Here is a 19,226-nt window from a genome sequence, read left to right as displayed (position 1 = left end):
CATTGCTGCCAAAGGGTTTATGAATCACACAAGGTTATTCCGGCCTCACGTGGGGGTGGGGAGAGAGAAAAAACTAAACTGGTATTCAATAAATGCAAGCCATACATCTCAAGAGAAAACACAAGCAAAGCTGGAGGTCATGTCTTCCTGAGCAAGCATTCTCAAATTTGTTCCTAGCACTGACAGTAATTTAACAAAAAATTGTCTAGTGAATACCTTTTCTCCCATTCATTATTGGATGAGCCCTGTCTCCTCTCATTCACATCCTTGTGGCAGCTACTGCAATGGCTTACATGAAAAAGTAATTGTAGAACAGTATTTAATGGATTCTTAGCCTTTTAATGTGATTTGTCAGCTGGGAAATGAGAAAAGCCAGCACCATATGACCAGCCTGCTCTCCGTGGTTCCACAGCCCACAATTTGGGAACCAATAGCCTAGTGGGCCAGGATTTCCCATGTTCTGGCCCTGGCACCTAATCTACACTACAGAGTTGGTCAACTTAAGTCGACGACTTGGGTCAACCTAGTTGTGCATGTGTCTACATCAAAATTTCTCTCCTCGTGATGTAAGCAATCTCTGCTCTAGCCTCATTGTGGGACCTTGGGCAAGTTGCTGCTGTGCTTCTGTTTCCACATCTGAGACAGGGAGATAAACATACTTACTTACCTCACAGGGAGGAGGTTAGGCTTAACATAGTTAATGCTAATGCAGTGCTTTGAACACTGATGTTGCTGCAGAATTGCTAAAATAGTATCTAGATTCTGACACAGAACAGAGCTAAACTAGCTGCAGAATCACATGAGCCTGACACTTTCTAGGGATGGGACTTGTGCATATTATAGAGATCATCAATAAAAACTTGCGTGCATCAAACTCCTTTAAATTCCAATTCTAGGAGGTTCAAAAACATAACAAGGGATCTTGTGCTAAGAACAGCAGGGGGAAAATAAATAAATGAAAAATGTGTGTGGAGTTTTACAAGTACCAAACAACCCTTTGTGCTTAAGGCAACATCCTCCTTGCTTCAATCAGATTTACATTCAGCCCTAATACTGAGATAATGAAATGCAAGCATACAGAAATACTGTAGCCTTACCTCAGGAAGGGGAAGGAGGGAAGGAAAACTGAACAACATTTCCCAAGATCGGTAAAAATGTGAGCTAAGGGGCCACCTGCCTTTCTGCTACTTGATTCTTCTCTCCCCATGTAGGGGACAAGAAAATTTCCATCCAGGGAACTTCTTTTGAACTATTGCGCTGGAGAGATGGACTTTGCCTTCCCTTCTCACTCTCCCACCCCCCACCGCACTTCAACAAAGTGCGGCGTAGGTACTTCATCTCCCCGATAGGTGACAGCTATGTCAACAGGAAAAGCCTTCCTGTCAACACAGCACTATCTACACCAGGGGTTAGGCTGGTATAACTATGTCACTCAGGGGTGTGGAAAATCCATGACGAAGTTATACTGATATAAGTTGGTAGCGTAGACCAGAGATCTGCTGCTCAAAACAACAGAGGTGCCAAGATAAGTACAGACCTCAGGAGAATCACGGGTGAAAGAAGCATCTGGACACACACACATACACACACAACCTTTGCTCTCCCTTCCCATGAAGCCAAGCAAAAAGCCACCAATCTAATAACCCTAAAGCAAGGTAGGGCAAAGGCTCTTGCAATATAACCAGATAGGATAAAGCTTTCCATAGCGATCATCTCACCTGTATAGAAAATTAACTTATTCTATCTTTAAATCCTTTCAACTCTATGAGTAGCTTCCATGATGAACTAGCCCACAAATAAAGACATGATTTCTTTTTTCCCCCACTGGTGTGCGAAGAGGCACAGAGGAACCAACAGGTAGGAAAATACAATTTAGACTATCATGTTCCAGTTAGTGTGCCAAAGAGGGAACAAATTCTGATCTGATGCCCCTAATAACTATATCAATAACTATGGGGTTACACAGAGAGATGAGTGGGGAGCGAGCACACACTTTGGCTCTACTTTAAAGCAGCAAATTGTTAGATCACCTAAAAATAGCATTCAAACTGGGACTTTGACAACATAAGCATGACCAGCCAGGAAAGAACACCAACAAAAACTCCAATAAAAAATCAATAAATATTTAAGGCATAGGTAAATTAACAAGATAAAGGAAGTGTATAATCATGCAGCTGTATCCCTCCAGCTGTGCTAGAAAGTCTGAGGCTATGGCTACACTCTGAGGCTTTTAGCAACACGGCTGTGCCGCTACAGCCATGCTGCTAAAAGGCACGCAGTGTAGCTGCTATTTGTCAGCAGGAGAGAGCTCTCCTGCTGACAAAAAATTTCCATCCCACACAAGCGGCAGCGGCTTTGTCAGCAGGAGAGGTACTCCTGCTGACAAAAAAAAAAAAAAAAAAAAAAAAAAAGGAGTACTTGTGGCACCTTAGAGACTAACAAATAAATTTGTTAGTCTCTAAGGTGCCACAAGTACTCCTTTTCTTTTTGCGGATACAGACTAACATGGCTGCTACTCTGAATCCTGCTGACAAAGCGCTCGTTCGGGGGGGGGGGGTTTAACACCCCTGAATGACAAAAGTTTTGCCGACAAAGTGCCAGTGTAAACAAACCCCAAGTTTCTTAATGTAGGCTAGATCTTCCAAGCCCATTCTTATGCAAAACTTGCAGTCAGTCATGCAATAAGGACCAAAGAGGTCCATCAGTGGGCCTTCTTGTCTGAGGATTACTCACAAGAGTAAGGGTTTGCAAGCGCTGGCCTTTAAATATAACCCAGTAGCAAATCATTAATGTTTTACTCTTAAATAATATATCTATTTCTAAGTAATGTTCCTTTAGTTTTTAATTCAAAATGTGGAACATAAAAAATTCTCAGACTAGATTACTATAAACTCGCAAACATATATAAAACTCAAAACTACAGGTAACTAACCACTTTGTAAGATTAAAAATGCTCAACAGCACAGTTAAAAACAGGATCTCTCTACGGGGCACTCATTACTGTTGCTAAATCACAACATATAGTTTTAAGACAGGAATTAGATTTTTTTTTTAAAAAAAAGCATGTTACAGACATGATTAGGCACAGATACTAAAATAATTCCAAATATCTTCTGACTGTAATTTGTTGTTTAGATCAGAAATCTGAAATTTTCTGGTCCATTGTCATATGCCTTTATTATAAAAGTTTTCAGTGCTTTTGAACAGTGCTAGTTTAAATGACGAGGTGCTCCAACAAGGAGGATAAAGCCAGCCCTGTGGAGGACCCAAATAAAGTATGACAGTTTAACAAGAAAATTAAATTTGTGGTAAAAAAAATTCAAGAGTCTAAATCTCACTGAAAGCAAATCTGATCTATCAGATCAGGGATCCTGTTTTTTTTAGTGGGTTTGTAAGTGCATATTTAATAGACTTTACAAACAATGTAAAACCATGATATGAACTTGGGATTTAGACAACATTCCAGACATCAAACTGATTTAGCTGTACTTATGATTCCTAATCTTTTGTATTGGTAGTATTAGAATTGTTAATCGGTCCTGGTTGCAGGTCAGGGCTAACATTCAGCTGCTACCTGAAGTTAGTGAAAATCCTCAACTATAAAAAGTAACAGTTACTAGTCTAAATTAAATGCTAATGAAATCAGCAGCACAGTTTGACCAGTCCTATTCAGTTTTTAGGTGTCATCAGGGGAAGTTAATAGACCTACCTACCAATCTAGGTTTGTTTATGGTATCCATCACTGTAATATGAGTGCTGTGGTTCACACCTTAGCATAAACTAAGCCAGGGGAGAAGACAAGATGCTGAAGAGGAAGCTCAGGGGAACCACTAGATATTGAACCAGTCTTCAGCACTTACTTTGCCTGAAGATTAAAGTCCTCTATTGTCAAGCACTCTCCACTATCAGCAAATGGGGTGGGATGTTGAAGTTCAGAAACAATGCTTACTCATGAAAAACTGCTGCCCTGCCTGTCACCCAGAAAATGATATCGTTTCTTCCTTATGAACCAAGAAAATACATGATTTTTAACATCTTCCCCCAACCCCCACCCTAGTATCCTAAGTAAGGTGGCAGAAGTGGTAGCAAACTGTCAGAGACAAAGAAAAAGTAGTTTTCATCCACTATTATCAATATGCCTTGTACAATAATGTTTGTTTGCTAGCTAGTTTTAGCATTCCTCCATTGGGCCCCAAGTAATGTGACTAATGTGAAACTCCTTTCATTTACTGTCAGTGTTTTTCTTTTGTATCTTAGTATTAAGTCTATTTTGTTTCAATAATCTGCCCATATTCCATAGTTATTTGTTTTATTAATTCTGAGATAGGAATCTTTTTTATGCTGAAATCAAAACAAAACATTAGTACTGTCTAATACTTTTGGGAGAGAATCTTGTATATAAAAGAGTGGTGCAAGCACTTTGTGGACTAAAGAGACCGTGGGCTCCACTCTTAAGAGACACCACTGAGAAACCAAAGAGCACAGGGCTGAAACAACTGTAACAACTGAAGTCATTACACAGGCAGTGCATTTTTTTTTTTTTTTTTACACAGTGCATAATTAGCCCATGGAACTCCTTGTCACTAGACAGCATTGAGGCCAAGAGCTCAGTAGGATTCACAGAAGGTTTGGACGCATATAGATAAAAGAACATCCACATTTACGGTAGATAGCAATTTTTAAAAAAATGCAAATAAAAACCAAATGTTTCAGGGTGTAAACCAACTGCTAGCCAACAGGAATTGGCAAGAAACTTTCCTAGGGGCAGATTATTCCACTACAGGGTTTCATGCACCTTCCTCTAAAGAAAGATGCTGGCCCTGTCAAAGACAGGATACTAGACAAGATGGACCAATAGTTGGAGCTGGTATGAATTTCTGTGTTCCGTTTGTGTGCCTTAACTTCATGTTTTAAGCAAGGTGTGGGTTAATAGCCTTAGGACAGTGGCTTATACTAGGAGATATTACAGTTCAATGATAGGCTAGGGCACTTGCATAATAACTTCTATTTCCAAAAACATTTTTGTATACTGCATGTTTATTGAAAAGGCAACATGGTGAAGGCTGATTATAGAGTATCTACCAGGTGCTGAGCAGGCTCAGCTCCCACTGAAATCAACTGGAACTGAGGGTGCAGCACAAGATTTTAATACAATCAACACAATAAACCACAGCAGCTAGCTATATGCATTTGAAGGACTGAACAAATGCAGCTTTGCTATCCACTTGGAATAAATAGGTTCAAATTATGAGAGACTAGCAGGCACTATTGCTCATGACCTGACTGGCAGAAATCCTCATAGTCAAGATGATAATTATTGTTGGACTGATAAAACCCTCCCACCGCTCCCCTTTCTCAATGGCCAGAGCACTGGTGACATCCTGAGTGGACCTTCACACCATAAGCAATTACAGCAGCTCCAAGAAGAAAATTGCAATGGTAAGGAGAGGGGAAGCTATGTTTTCTTTCCTGCAACTGATGCTCTCTTCTCTCAGCTACATGATCCATCTCAGCATGGGTCTTCTCCAATACAAGCAGGGTCAAGAAGTTAAAGGTAAAATTAAAAACAAAGCTCATTGAAGGGTTTAAATAAATTAGATTCTTACTGGAGTTTTCAGCACTCACCAAATGTACTCTTGCCCCTCAGGTGAAGAGGTGGCTTCCAATGGGCAATAATGCTTGGAGCTACATAGCTAACCATTTTATGCACACACTACCTCCTCCCTCAACTCAGAGGGCAATTGTTTTCCACTGTATGTCGTAGCTCCAGTCAAATACATGTAAGGTACAAACATATAGTGAAACAGATCTAGATCCCCTTATTTTACTAGAAAATGGACCTCAGCCAGCATAGAGAGCTACTGTCCAATCCTCGCAAATCAAATCACTCCTCTAGGCTGCTACATTAAGAAGATGCTCATATTCTGAATTCTCACTGGCTACATATGGAGCTGTAAAACATGTAGGCAGATTTCATTTTGCAAATGTTAATCAGCCTAACAGTCTCCATGAACTAATAGTGGACAACTATACAGTTGAAAATAAAAGAGGGTAGGTGGGAATATGTATCCTACTTCCCTGTTTGTCTGCAGAAGTCACAGTACAATAATGTATTAAAATCACTGTTCTACTATTTAAGATCAGCTACCATGTATGCAAGTTCCCTGTTTCCCCTTCACGGACAATATTTTATAACTAGTCTAATTTGAGACTGAACCTGCAAAGCCTTACTTGCACCAACAGTCCTTACTCATATGATTTGCCACATTGACTCATTGGCAGGCACCTTGGGTCCAATCCTGAGAAGTACTGAGCCCTTCAACTCTCATTCAAGTTAGCGGCACATTTGGCACTCAGGACTATGTAAGATAAGACCACTCATACATCTGCCTGTAAAGTGCCATGCAGATCCACAGTGCAGGAAAAATAATCAGTATTACAAGAAACTGGGTCAAACCTAGGGCCTCAGCTACTTGATAGCTTCCATCCGAACCAATACATCCCACTGATTTTCTTCCCCTGCCCCCAGTAGAAATACTATGTAATTAAAGCAGTGCTGAGAAAGAGTTAGTTGTTTTATGTCTTGATTTGCCTGGCAATAAGTTAAACAGCAAAAGCCACCAGATGGAGTCCAAGGGCAATATAAAATAATTGTCTTAGATCTACATCCTGCCTTGTTCAATTACCCTATGTATATTATGCTGGTCATTCAGACTTTGATACATATTGCCATGCATGCAATCTACCATAAAATGTTCTAATGTAGAGCTCATAAAAATTATTCTATTTGGTAGATGTGCTGTTAAAACTATCCACTCATACATCTCTATGCATCAGGTGTGTGGTTGTTTCTATAAGACTATTAATTACTGAGCCAAACTGTGCGCCGGGAAGGGGGGGGAGGGGTTGTGCACAGGTGGCACCAACAGTTGCCTTGCAGCACCAGATAACACAGCAGCACTGACTGACAGCTGAGGATGTCATCCATGCATTCTCATGTCTCTTTGACAAAGTCCCATTTCCAACAAAACAAGAAAATATAAAAGGGAAGTGAACAGCTCCCCCCACCCCCCTCCCTTTTTTTTTTTAGGGGGAGGGGAGACTGCTCATGGAATACAGTAACTTTCACCTCATATCCATCACAAGTCAATAGTGACTAAAAGTGTAGTGTAGGCGATGGAACAGCCATCCTAAATACATTAACTAAGTTTCTATACAGTTCTTAGTAGATAGTGACCACAACTGACATCAGTCCTTCATTGCTGCTTGAACACCATGAGATGTGAATAGACCATGCAGACTGAACTCACTCCTAAAAGTGGCCTTGCTAGGTCACCAATAGGCATTTTGCCTAGAAGGTGTGGAAAGAAAGGTTGCAGTGCCACTACCCGTGTTCATCTACAGAATGGGTATCAGAGAACTTGACAGGGCTGTCAAATCACACACAGTATATTCACTAATTATAATCACTATAGAATCTAGTCACAAGAAGAAATAAAAAAGAAGCACCAAGGAGAGAATAAAAGGCAAGGTCACTGGCCAGAAGTAAAGTAAGTAGCATTCAAGATACAGGGGTTTACTCACAGTTAACATTCCTACAGTTAAGCATCTGTTGGCATTTCCATTACAAGCCCAGATCCGGAGTTGTATAACTTGGCCATTTAAAAAACAAACAAACAAACAAAAAGTCTGCCCCAGGCTGAAAGTTTGCATATAATATCTCAGAGGAGCACAGATTTTTAGGGGTTGTTGTTTCTTAAGTATTAATTTAGCTCTGCACATTTTAAAGGCATAGGATGGCAGAAATAACAGAAGTTCTTACAGTTAAATACTGTTTCTGCTCTTATAACTGTGGCATTTTAAAAATTAGTATTTTCAGACAATTAATCTGTATGGCCCCGATCCAAAGAATTGCTCTGCATGGTACATTAGCGTGCTTATAACATCTTATGAGACACTGACCACCTTGCAGAACTAGGCCTATTGTCACCAAAAAGCAATGAGCTATAAATGACAATCACTTTGCACGTAGAGCTAGTCCTTTTCCTCTAAGTATCTTTCTTGTGATGCTTTGGAAATTAGGAATATAATAGCTGCACTGTTTTAATATATATTCATAAAATATAGTATAATGGTATTGCAGGGACGGTTATGGTATTTGTTCTGGATGTTCTTCATTGTGTTCTAAAAGACACAATGAAACCTTTATTAATAAACATTTTATTCAATTCAGAGTCATCAAAGGATTAATATTCAATCATAGGACTATTTCCCTTTCATCCCCATTTTTTTAAATATTTCAATCTAGCCATGAAGTCATAAAGTAAAAAAAAAAAAAAAAAAAGCGAGAAGGACAGCCAAAGAGCTATGGAAATTCAGTGTAAGAACTGCAAAGCTCTTTACAAAGATTAGCTTATCAGGTCTAACAACCCAGCTATGAAGACAGCAAGAGATACATAAGGATCATTACATCCACCACTGAAATGCATTTACCCCTGAGGTGAAACACAAGCAACACCATGCAACAGGGTTGGGACAGAAAGTGAAGAACACCAGTCAGTTGAAATTGCAGGGGGACATTAAGGAGGCAAAATGGAATTACCTGACCTGGAATGTGGCCAGGTCATTGTGGGCTAGAAGTGCTCCACTTAAAAGAAAGTTCGTATGGTGGCAGTGGAGTGTGTTTTTGTTTTGTTTGGAGGTTTTTGTATTGTTTTGTTTTTAAAAGGACTCAATTGTCTGGACCTTGGCTTTAGATCTCAGCCAGAGGATGAATTCTTCAGTCTTTAGATCACAGAGATATGTTTTGGTGTTCAGAGGGGTTTCTAAAGAGTGGACAGTCATATATATTATAAACTGCAAATCCTAGGCAGAAAAGGGTGAAAAAGGAGTAAACCCCAAACCCAGCTTGCAACCTTCATGCTATCTGGTTTCAGTATTACATATGAAATATTCTTTTATCAAATTAGCACCATTCCAAGGATGTAAGTATCTTTTCCCGCAAAGCATAATTCTTCCATCCGGCCGCCAAAACATAGACTTTTTAATTCCCCAACATTAATTCCCATTTCTGAATCATAACAGAACAAAAACTACATTATTGCATTACATTATTAACTTCACACCATGAGTTCATTTCAGATCATGAATGATAGGCTACATTTATTAAAGTTATAGTACTCTGGATGGAAGGGGCTAGAAGTACAATTTCAAAGCACTTCACAAACATGAATCAGATCTCAACAATTCTGCCAAGAGGGTGTGAATCATAATTTAAACTAAGGAAACTTGCCCCAACTCTGGAGATAAGCCTAAAATAGATCCCAGTTATCTTGACTCTTAGTCCTCTGCAGCCACTAAACCTTGGCACTGAGAATTATTTAGCACTATGAATAGGGCCCTATCAAATTCACGGCCATGAAAAATGCATCACCGATCGTGAAATTTGGTCTTTTGTGTACTTTTACCCTACACTATGCAGATTTCACAGGGGAGACCAGTGTTTCTCAAACTGGGGGTCCTGACCCAAAAGGGAGTTATGGGGGGCCCCAAGGTTATTTTAGGGGAGTCATGGTATTACCACCCTTACTTCTGTGCTGCCTTCAGAGTGGGTGGCCAGAGAGCAGCAGCTGTTGGCCAGGCGCCCAACTCTGAAGGCGGTGCCCTGCCAGCAGCAGCACAGAAGTAAGGGTGGCAATGCCATACCAGGCCACCCTTACTTCTGTGCTGCTGCCTTCAGAGTTGGGCGGCTGGAGAGCGGCAGTTGTTGACTGAGGGCCCAGCTCTGCAGGCAGCAGCAAAGAAGTTAGGGGGGCAATACCATACCATGATATCCTTACTTCTGCATGCTGCTGGTGGCAGCTCTGCCTTCAAAACTTGGCTCCTGGCCAGCAGCCACCACTCTCCAGCTGCCCAGCTCTGAAGGCAGCCACCACCAGCAGCAGCACAGAAGTAAGGGTAGCAGTACCACAACCCCCCAGCAACAATCTTGCGACCCTCCTACAACTCCTTTTTGGGTCAAGACCCCTACAATTACAACAAATCATGAAATTGACCAAAATGGACCATGAATTTGGTAGGGCCCTAACTATGAAGTGGATCCTTTTGGAGATTTATGTGCAATTCCTAAGCACAGTAGACATTTTCAGGTCTTTTTACAAACTCTCTTAAACTTGACCCATGCCCATCTTGGGATGGCCTCAAATTCACAACAGTTTCCTTGCCCAGTTGCTTAAGTGCCATGGGAATAATTCTGCCTTGGCTGGACAAACAGAACCCCCAATAGTGATGGTGAAAACCTAATTGAAACCACTGGGGATGGTGATGATAATATGGTAGAAGAGTGGCAAAGAGCCAGTCAGTAGCTATACCATGCAGACGGTGGGTGGTAGATTGAGGTCAAACAAACCCAGTTCATGAAAACTATTAATCTACACCAGCGGTTCTCAAACTGTAGGTTGGGACCCCAAAGTGCATCATGATCCCATTCTAATGGGGTCATCAGGGCTGGCTTAGACTTGTTGGAGCCCAGGGACAAAGCCCAAGCCTGAGGGCTTCAGGTTACAGGCCCCCTGCCTGAGGCTGAAGCCCTTGGGCTTTGGCCCCTCGACCTGGGGCAGTGGGGCTTTGGCTTTGCCTTCCCCGCCCCCAGGTGGCAGGACTTGGGCGGGCTCAGGCTTCGGTCCCCCTTCCTGGGGTCCTGTAATCATTTTTGTTGTCAGAAGGGGGTCATGGTGCAATTAATTTTGAGAACCTCTGATCTATACCACCCTTCTGGGCTTTAAGGGAAAAATGCCAATGTTTGTTATATTTTATTATCTGTCCTTCAGAGTCACCTCTTCTCATCTAAAACACTGACCCAGAGAGTAGTATAGTGGCCTGTACTTTTCGCAGCAAAACAATATTTTAAAAGAATTAAGGTGCAATAGAGAGAAAGAATGGTCTTGCAGTTAACAGATAGGGATGGGAGTTGGGAGATCCAGGAGGGGAAGAAATTGGGGATTAAATTGCCCTCTTTTCCCGTCTTATTCTCCTACTTCCTCCAAGGTAGGAATGACAAACTCAAACCAGACCTCTAGATCTGATCTGACTACCACCAGACTTGCATAAGTTTAGATCTCAACTCTGCAGGTTAGGGACCATCTCTGCCAAACTACATGCAAGACTGGCCCTTTTCATGACTTCACAAGAAACTGTTCAACCATCCAGCCGCATTTTGTTCTCAAAGAATTTTCTGCTGTATTTCAGACTTTTCAGAATATGGTCCAGCAATAATCCATCTGAGACATTTTTCAAAAGCACCCTCCGATGAAGTGAGCTGTAGCTCACGAAAGCTCATGCTCAAATAAATTGGTTAGTCTCTAAGGTGCCACAAGTACTCCTTTTCTTTTTTCTCCAACCTTGGGTATCTCAAGTTTTGGGCACCCAACCTGGGACACTTGGACTTCATTTTCAGGGGTGCTGATCACAAACAAGTCCAATTAAAGTAAATGGGAGTTCACATGCTAAGTAACTGTTAAAAGGAGTCCACAAAGCATCAGATTAGACACCCAATATACGCAGACACTTTTGGAAAATTCAGCTGTTAGCCTCTAACAGCCTCACTCTACAGCACCAAACTGAAGAGGAAGAAGACACACCTTAATTATTTCACTAAACAATTAGACATGTAAATATGGTACTATGAAAATGATCTGATATACCATGCCAGACATACTTCGATTTTCTCGCAAAATTTTTGCGGCATTAGAATGCTCAGAATTTATTGGAACTCAATGCTAACATAAAGTAGCTTTGTGTCAGAGACTGCAATATGGTTTTGGCTCTTCTGGGAGAACTTAAACATAACCTCCAGTAATTACTTTCACCTGCCAGACAACAACAAAAATTTTTGCTAGTTTGATTTTATTGTTAAATATTAAAGTAACTAAAAATTTTTTGCATAGGCATATTACCATCTGTAACATAGGGAAAAAATGAGCATTATGAACTTATAGTTAGCATTTAATATTGTGATGTTTATATTGAAAAGCAAAAAAAAAATCTTTGCAGAGAAGGGAAAGTTTCTTCCATCTCTCGGGTGACTGACAGCCCATCCTGACAATCACTCTCTTTCCCTCGCTCCTGGCTGTCCAAGAGCTTCATCCCATCACATATTTACAGTATGCAAGATGTTGCCCCATTTGCTTTCAACTCTATTCTAAGAACAAGCGATTTAGAAAAAGACGCATATAAGGACACGGAAAGTTGCTAACTCCTGTTTTAATCAAATATATGGAGAGAGGGGAGGGTAAAAAAACCTGTGGTGGTTTCTCTAGCAGCTTTGATTTAAGGATCACAAGCAGATAAAGTTAAGTATCACAACATTCCATGTATTATTATTGCCATGAACAAGCTAAGGCATACAAATATTAAGTAACTTGGGCTCCTCTGACCTTCAAAATGTTCCCATTCCCAGTCTAACCACTATGCCACAGTCTTAAACTGGAATGGGATCTTAACCAATACAATCCAAAAAAAAAAAAAAAAGTTTCCTAACTTTACTGGTAAGAGCTTCACTTTAAACCAGCATTCTTTTGGGTTGTCAGAATATCTAATTATAGATATAAACCCTCTGCTTTAAACCTACTGACTATGCTACATTAATGGCAGAGGCTTCCACGAAAACAAGGGAATAAGTTCAGTCGGACTTCAGCACTTTCCTGAATCAGGGTCTTTATCATGACAGGTTTCAGAGTAGCAGCCATGTTAATCTGTATTCACAAAAAGAAAAGGAGTACTTGTGGCACCTTAGAGACTAACCAATTTATTTGAGCATAAGCTTTCGTGAGCTACAGCTCACTTCATCGGATACATTCAGATGCATCCGATGAAGTGAGCTGTAGCTCACCGAAGTTTATGCTCAAATAAATTGGTCTTTATTATATAAATACTTGAAAGTTCTCATGTTTACCTCTCTATCTGAAAACTGAAATAGTTAATTCTGTTCTACAGTCACGTGGTGGAAAGTCAATCCTATTGCTGTCAATAAGCAAGCTACTGTAGTCAACAAACACAGCATCACTTAAATCAATCAATTTCTTTATTACCCAATAAAAACTAATATAAATGTAGAAAGGAAGGAGGAAAACATGTACAATACAGTGACCAGACAGATAGCTAAACAAGTCTAAAATGTAGGTTTGTTTGAAGCAGCTGGATGGTACAAAACCAGACTCAAATTCCAAGAGAGCTAACTAATCATTTCATCCTACTGAGGTAGTTAATACTAGGTGATTTATTAAATGTGGGATTTTTCTACTAAAGTCTTAAAAACAAGTGTTAAAAGTATTCTTTGTCATTTCAGAGATTATTGCACTCTCCACTCCAGAGATGCCTACATCTCAATGGAGCCAGGTTTAGGTACATATAAATGTTACAGGATCAAAGGTGCTTATTAATGTAATTTCCTGTTTGCACACACACAAAGTAATAGACAGAGAGTGTTAAACTGAAGTGATCAAATCAACTGACCGTTTTCAGGGGGCATAAGTGAAAGTTTAAGCAAAAGAAACCACAGGTTTAATATGCAGCTGAAAATTTTAAATCTGAAAAGGCCAGATAGATTAAGGCCAATGATTAGTGCCATATAAATATCAAAGGAGCTAAATTTACAGCTGTCATTTCTCCGTCACAACACTGTCATTTTGCATTTTATATCCAAGTGGTGGCAACATGAATAAGGTCAGCTGAACATACAGAGTTGCAAGTCTGGGATCACCAAACACTACTAAGAGTTATACTAGATCAAGGTTTAGACTTTCATAGGGAGCCCTTTCCTTAGATGGAAGAGTCTCTCACTACCTATAGGGCTAGAGCCAACCCTGCTCTCTTACTTCCTTCATCTGCCCTCTGAATTACAAATCCTAACACTCCTGACCTGCACTATATTCAGCTCCTTCCTAACAGTTTCCATAAAATCCTTCTGCATTTCCATCCTTTTGTCTTGTCTTTCCTGCTGAATACGCAAAGTAGAAATCAGTCCCTCCTAGAACAGTGTATAAATACAAGGGGTGTCACTGAACTAAGTTATTTTTATTGTACCTCTCTACTCCTACATTACCCTATTCACCTTTCCCATCAATATACTGTCCTGCCTGAAGCACCACGTGATGCTGTACAGCTTTTTAGAAGAAAAATGTTTCGGATCATACCATCTTCTGCTCAAGCACTCTGATATCCTTGAGAGGCATTCACTAATTAAGCCGGCAAACAACCATCATTATTTCATCTGTGGGAAAATGGAGGTGCTGAGATTTGAGTAACTTGCAAACTCAATAGTGATCCTGGGCAGCATTGCCAAAAGCAGAATCCACATCTCCTGACTCCCAGTCTTGTAACCACTAAACTATGCCTCAATTATAAACTAATTTTGCTTCTCCTCCTTCCCCAGGCCTGCTCCTCCAACTATTCCATCATATTTAAAATCCCACGAGGTCTCAGTTCCATTTTTACCTACCTGTATCATATTAAGGACTATAACAGAATGAAGTTTGGTCCTTCAATCTCTGTAGGATATGTCTGCATTCTAAATCTAACATACAGCACTTTAAACACACTGGGGCAGAGACTATCTTCCTCTATGCTGGCTCGTTACTGGGCTCACAACCGGTCCTCAGTACGTCTCACACAGCTCAAAGTTGTTGGCTTTCTGGGCATGCGGCAAGACTTTACCTCTTTTCCCAGATTTCACCTAAGGGGTTGAATGAGTGGAGTCCAGATGGATTGACAGAGTCACAGTTATTGATTATCAGAAGGGTTTTTAGCATATAATGTTTATAAATCTAGAGCAGTAAATATTCACATCTAACAAAGGGACGCAATTACACTTTTCCCTAATCATTGCCCTTTTCAGTAGACTAATATGTTGCTACATATTTCTTCTGATGTTATGTTCTCTTCGCTGTCTACCTCCCTTCATTTGTTCCATATTGCTCTCTTCAAATTTCAGTAAAGCCCCTAACCCACCTTACTGCCATGTAACATATCAAATATTTCTGCCCATAACTGTATAAATCCCCTGTCTCACTTCCTACTCACTACATCTTTTTATCTACATACCCCACAGCTGTCTAAACAGTTGTGTAGAGAAAACTAAATATTTTATAGTAGCATTTGAAACCTCAAACACAGACATGGTAAAAATCTGAATATGAAACTAACTATAAAATAGAAGTGCAAGTGACTTCTTTATCTAAAAGAAATAAAAAATAAAGATCATTAATGTGTTTTTAAAATTCATTTTTAATAGTCTAAGATGTATGTATTATGTAGTAAAAGTTTGTTTTTACCTATTGTAGTTAATAGTGTTCATTAAATATTCTCCCATATTCTCTATATATGATAAAGCATATGTTTACTTTGCACCTGAAATGTCAAATTTAATTATATGATTCAGATGAGAATAGTTCTTAGCCCATGACAAGAGTCAAGTAATACTACTACTATGATTTTTTAACTTGACAGGAAGAGGCAGATTTAAGCCACCAATCAGAATCATTCAGACCACTGTACCTCCATAGAAGCCCATTGAGGGGTCACCCAAATGGATTAGCTTGCAGAATAAGGTCTTAAGGTCAATCAAAACTCGTGACCCCCCTCTTATATTATGGCATATCACAACAATCACTTAAAGGCTGACTTCTTTATTCCACAAAACCTTAACTTTACTTTCTTCTGCTGAAATTAAAATGCTTATACTTCTCAAATACTCTATTTTTTAAGAGCAATCAAGTACTCACCCTAAAAATAATCTAAAGTTACACAAATATTTTCACTTTTTAAAGTACCTAAAGTTTTTCTAAATTCCAGTTAATGTTATAACTTATTGTATAAAGCAAACCAGTGACATTGTGGTTGTTTTGTTTTTGTAAACCACACAAACAAGATCATGAAATTGGCATGTCTGGAGACAAACAAGTATGACAAAGCATTCTAATAGGAAGATAGCTTTTATGGATTGGGATTTTCAAAGGTGATTAAGAGAGCTAGACACTCAATTCCAACTGAATTTCAATGGGAGCTGGGCACCAAATTCCTGCAGGCCTCTTTGAATCCAAGTCATAGTTCAGAACACATTTGTGGATGAGGTATACACTGGCAAGAAGTTTAGACCAAACGTTTAGAGGGAACTTTGTTATATTTCTTTTTTTTAAGTTGCAAAATCCAATTTTAATGCCAACTAGAATAATTTCCTGGGATTTAAACACTGAACATCAATGGAGGAAGAACACTAACATAGCAATACTGAGAATTAATTTCAGGAGAACCAGAAGGCACAACAGACAAAGCCTACTTTTCCTGAACAAACCGAGTAAAGCACTAAAACAAAAAAACCCATCAATACTGAAGAGTAAATTAATTTGTTCCAAGTTTCAACAATGATAATTTGAAGTGTTATTAACAGTAGAGGCCAGGAAACTTGTTTTTAAGATAGGATAGTTTATAAGATTTAAATAGTGTTCCTGTCAGGTTACATATCCACTGAATACTAGTATCAGACCAGATTCCAATTTCAGTTACATTGGCAAGTAAATCAGGAATAACTCCACTGACTTCTGAATCTGAACTGATCAGAATCCAGCCTAATAGAAAAAAATGGCAATCCTGATATATCTGACCAGAACCGCTCATTGCTTACCCGAAGCCAACCACCCAACCCCGCTTACTATCAAGTGGAAAACAAAACAAAACCGTGATAAAGCACTGTTCCCTAAGTCTGCTTTCAGCTGTGGCATACAGGCACGCAGCGTACGTGCCATTAAGTACAGACCAACGTAATCTATATCGGGATGAAAACTGGCTGTTCTTCAAGTCGTCTCTCCTGTTGCGGCTGGGGCTGTTCCCTGCATCGCAGGCTGGCTACCTGTGAGCTTCAGCTACTACGAGCTACAGAGACAGACATGATACAGCCTTCCTCCCAACTCCACTGCTGCAATCAATATGCGTGTCTCCTACAGGAACAAGGGGACAGACAACCTAGAGCGGTGGATTAGGCTGCCTCATGGCAAAAGGGGAATTTTGACGGGAAGGTCACTCCTCCAACTCCCACCTACCTCAACCACGTTAAAGTCCCCTTGACGGTCAGCTCTCTAGACACCCAGCCCAGAGCAGATCCTTACAACAATCCTGACAGCCAGTGACCCCCGCCCCCCCCCAAAAAAAATCCTTCCACCCAGAGTCCCCTACACCCTAGGGAAACCCAGAGCCCCAATACAAGCTCTGTTACCCAGACTCCCCCAAACACACACCCTGGCGCCGAGCCCCCTGCTACCCCAGTCATCGCCCTGTCATCCCAATAAATACCTTGCTACTCAGAGCCCCCCCACGAGATACCCTGCCCAGCCCTTTCCCACAGGGGCAGCTGCGTATCCCCCCCCCTGCACAGGCCCAGCCAGGCTGCTGCTACCTCCGAGGCCGAAGGTCTCCTCCTCGCCCAGTCCCGGAGGCTGCCGGGTTCCAGCGCCTCAGCCGGGGCTCTGCAGCAGGCGCTCCCGCCGGGCAGGCTGCAGCGGTGGGAGCGGGAAGGAGGACGGTGGAGAGCCCAGTCCCGGGCTGGGGCCAGCCCTGCCCCTCTTACCTTATCGCCGGCTCATGGTACTGCTCTGCCCGGGGTGTGGGTGGCTCCAGCGTCGCCCTGCCCGGTCCCTCGCTGCCAGGCCAGCCCCGCGCCCCGGCGGCGGCAGGAGGAGGGGTGGCGGCAGAGCTGCCTGACGCGACGCGGCCAATCCAGGCTTGGCGGTGGGCTGGGCCTACCGCGGCGATTAGCTTGGCGGTTAAAGGCACAGGGGTCACGGCGCGAGGCACTCCCGCCGGACGCGGGGCTCCAGTGTATGGGCGGGGCTGCCGGGGGGTGGAGCGGAGCTGTGTTCCAGTGTAGTGGGGTGTATATGGGGGGGAGCTTGGATCCAGTGTAGTGGGGTGTATTGCGGGGGGAGCTTGGATCCAGTGTAGTGGGGTGTATTGGGGGGGGGCTTGGATCCAGTGTAGTGGGGTGTATGGGGGGGGCTTGGATCCAGTGTAGTGAGGTGTATGGGGAGGGGAGCTTGGATCCAGTGTAGTGGGGTATATGGGGAGGGGAGCTTGGATCCAGTGTAGTGGGGTATATGGGGGGGAGCTTGGATCCGGGGGAGGGGAGCTTGGATCCAGTGTAGTGGGGTATATGGGGAGGGGGGCTTGGATCCACTGTAGTGGGGTGTATGGGGGAGGAGCTTGGATCCAGTGTAGTGAGGTCTATGGGGGGGCTTGGATCCAGTGGTGTATGGGGAGGGGAACTTGGATCCAGTGTAGTGGGGTAACCACACAGGAATTGAGAATGGACAGATTGCCACAGACAGAGGAAAAGACTGGTAGGGAGGGGAATTAATTCTATACGGAGAAAGGGAGAGAAAAAGGAGGGAGAATAGCACAGAAAAGACTATTCTGATGTATTAATGTCTGCAGGGCTTTCCCCCTCCATCTGTAGACCTGGGTGAAGTGTTAAATTTGGGGCAGGGACTGCCTGCTATGTGTTTGTGCACAATGCAGTCCCAATGTTGGTTGGTCCCTAGCCATGACCATGATAAACAATAATAAAAATTCAACTCAGATATTTTTGCATATAAGAGCATGAAGCTGGATTTGCCAGAATTTGCAGTTTCTTATTACTCTCAAGTGTTCAGGGAACGGTCAGCTGTCTGTGAAAGTGTTTGCAAATCCTGAACTGTGGTAGGAATGATCATTTGTTCAAATGATCTGTGCACTAGCGTCTTGTTTAAAAACTTTAAATCATGCAGTCAGCAAGCAGAAACACAACTTAGGGCTTGTCTACGTGGTGAAATTTACCAGCATTACTATACTGGTATAATTACATTGTTATAGTTATTCCAGTATAATTCCCTGTGAGAACACTCTTATTTCAGACTGAGTGCCTTTTTCCAGTTTAGTTAATTGCATTTATACCAAAGCAACATAAGCTAAACCAGAGAAAGGCACTCCTTTTAAAATAAGAGTGTCCTCATGGGAAGTTATACCAGTATAACTATAGTGACTCATTATATCAGTATAGTTATGCTGGTAAACTTCCCTGTGTAGAAAAGCTCTCGATCACTTTATTAGGTGTTAGTAAATTAAATTTGCCATTTTGACCTAACTGAAATGGGATATGGAAACAGATTGCAATAGTTTCAAACTGTCTAGTGCAAGCTATT

At 41.5% G+C, this 19,226-nt stretch overlaps 1 protein-coding gene across 1 annotated transcript in view; it reads right to left on the bottom strand.

Moving 5' to 3' along the window:
- Positions 1 to 17,577, bottom strand: part of TEX2 (testis expressed 2) — a 113,769-nt gene extending 96,192 nt beyond the window's left edge. Inside the window, exon 1 of the mRNA XM_027817480.3 lies at positions 17,447 to 17,577. The gene's annotated coding sequence lies outside the window, so the exon portion shown is untranslated. The remainder of the gene's footprint in view (positions 1 to 17,446) is intronic.
- Positions 17,578 to 19,226: the final 1,649 nt, after the last annotated feature.

This window comes from Chelonia mydas, chromosome 14, assembly GCF_015237465.2.
Source record: "Chelonia mydas isolate rCheMyd1 chromosome 14, rCheMyd1.pri.v2, whole genome shotgun sequence".
NCBI lineage: Eukaryota > Metazoa > Chordata > Testudines > Cheloniidae > Chelonia > Chelonia mydas.
The sequence above is the reverse complement of the archived record's forward strand: the minus strand, read 5'-3'. Positions and strand labels throughout refer to the sequence as shown.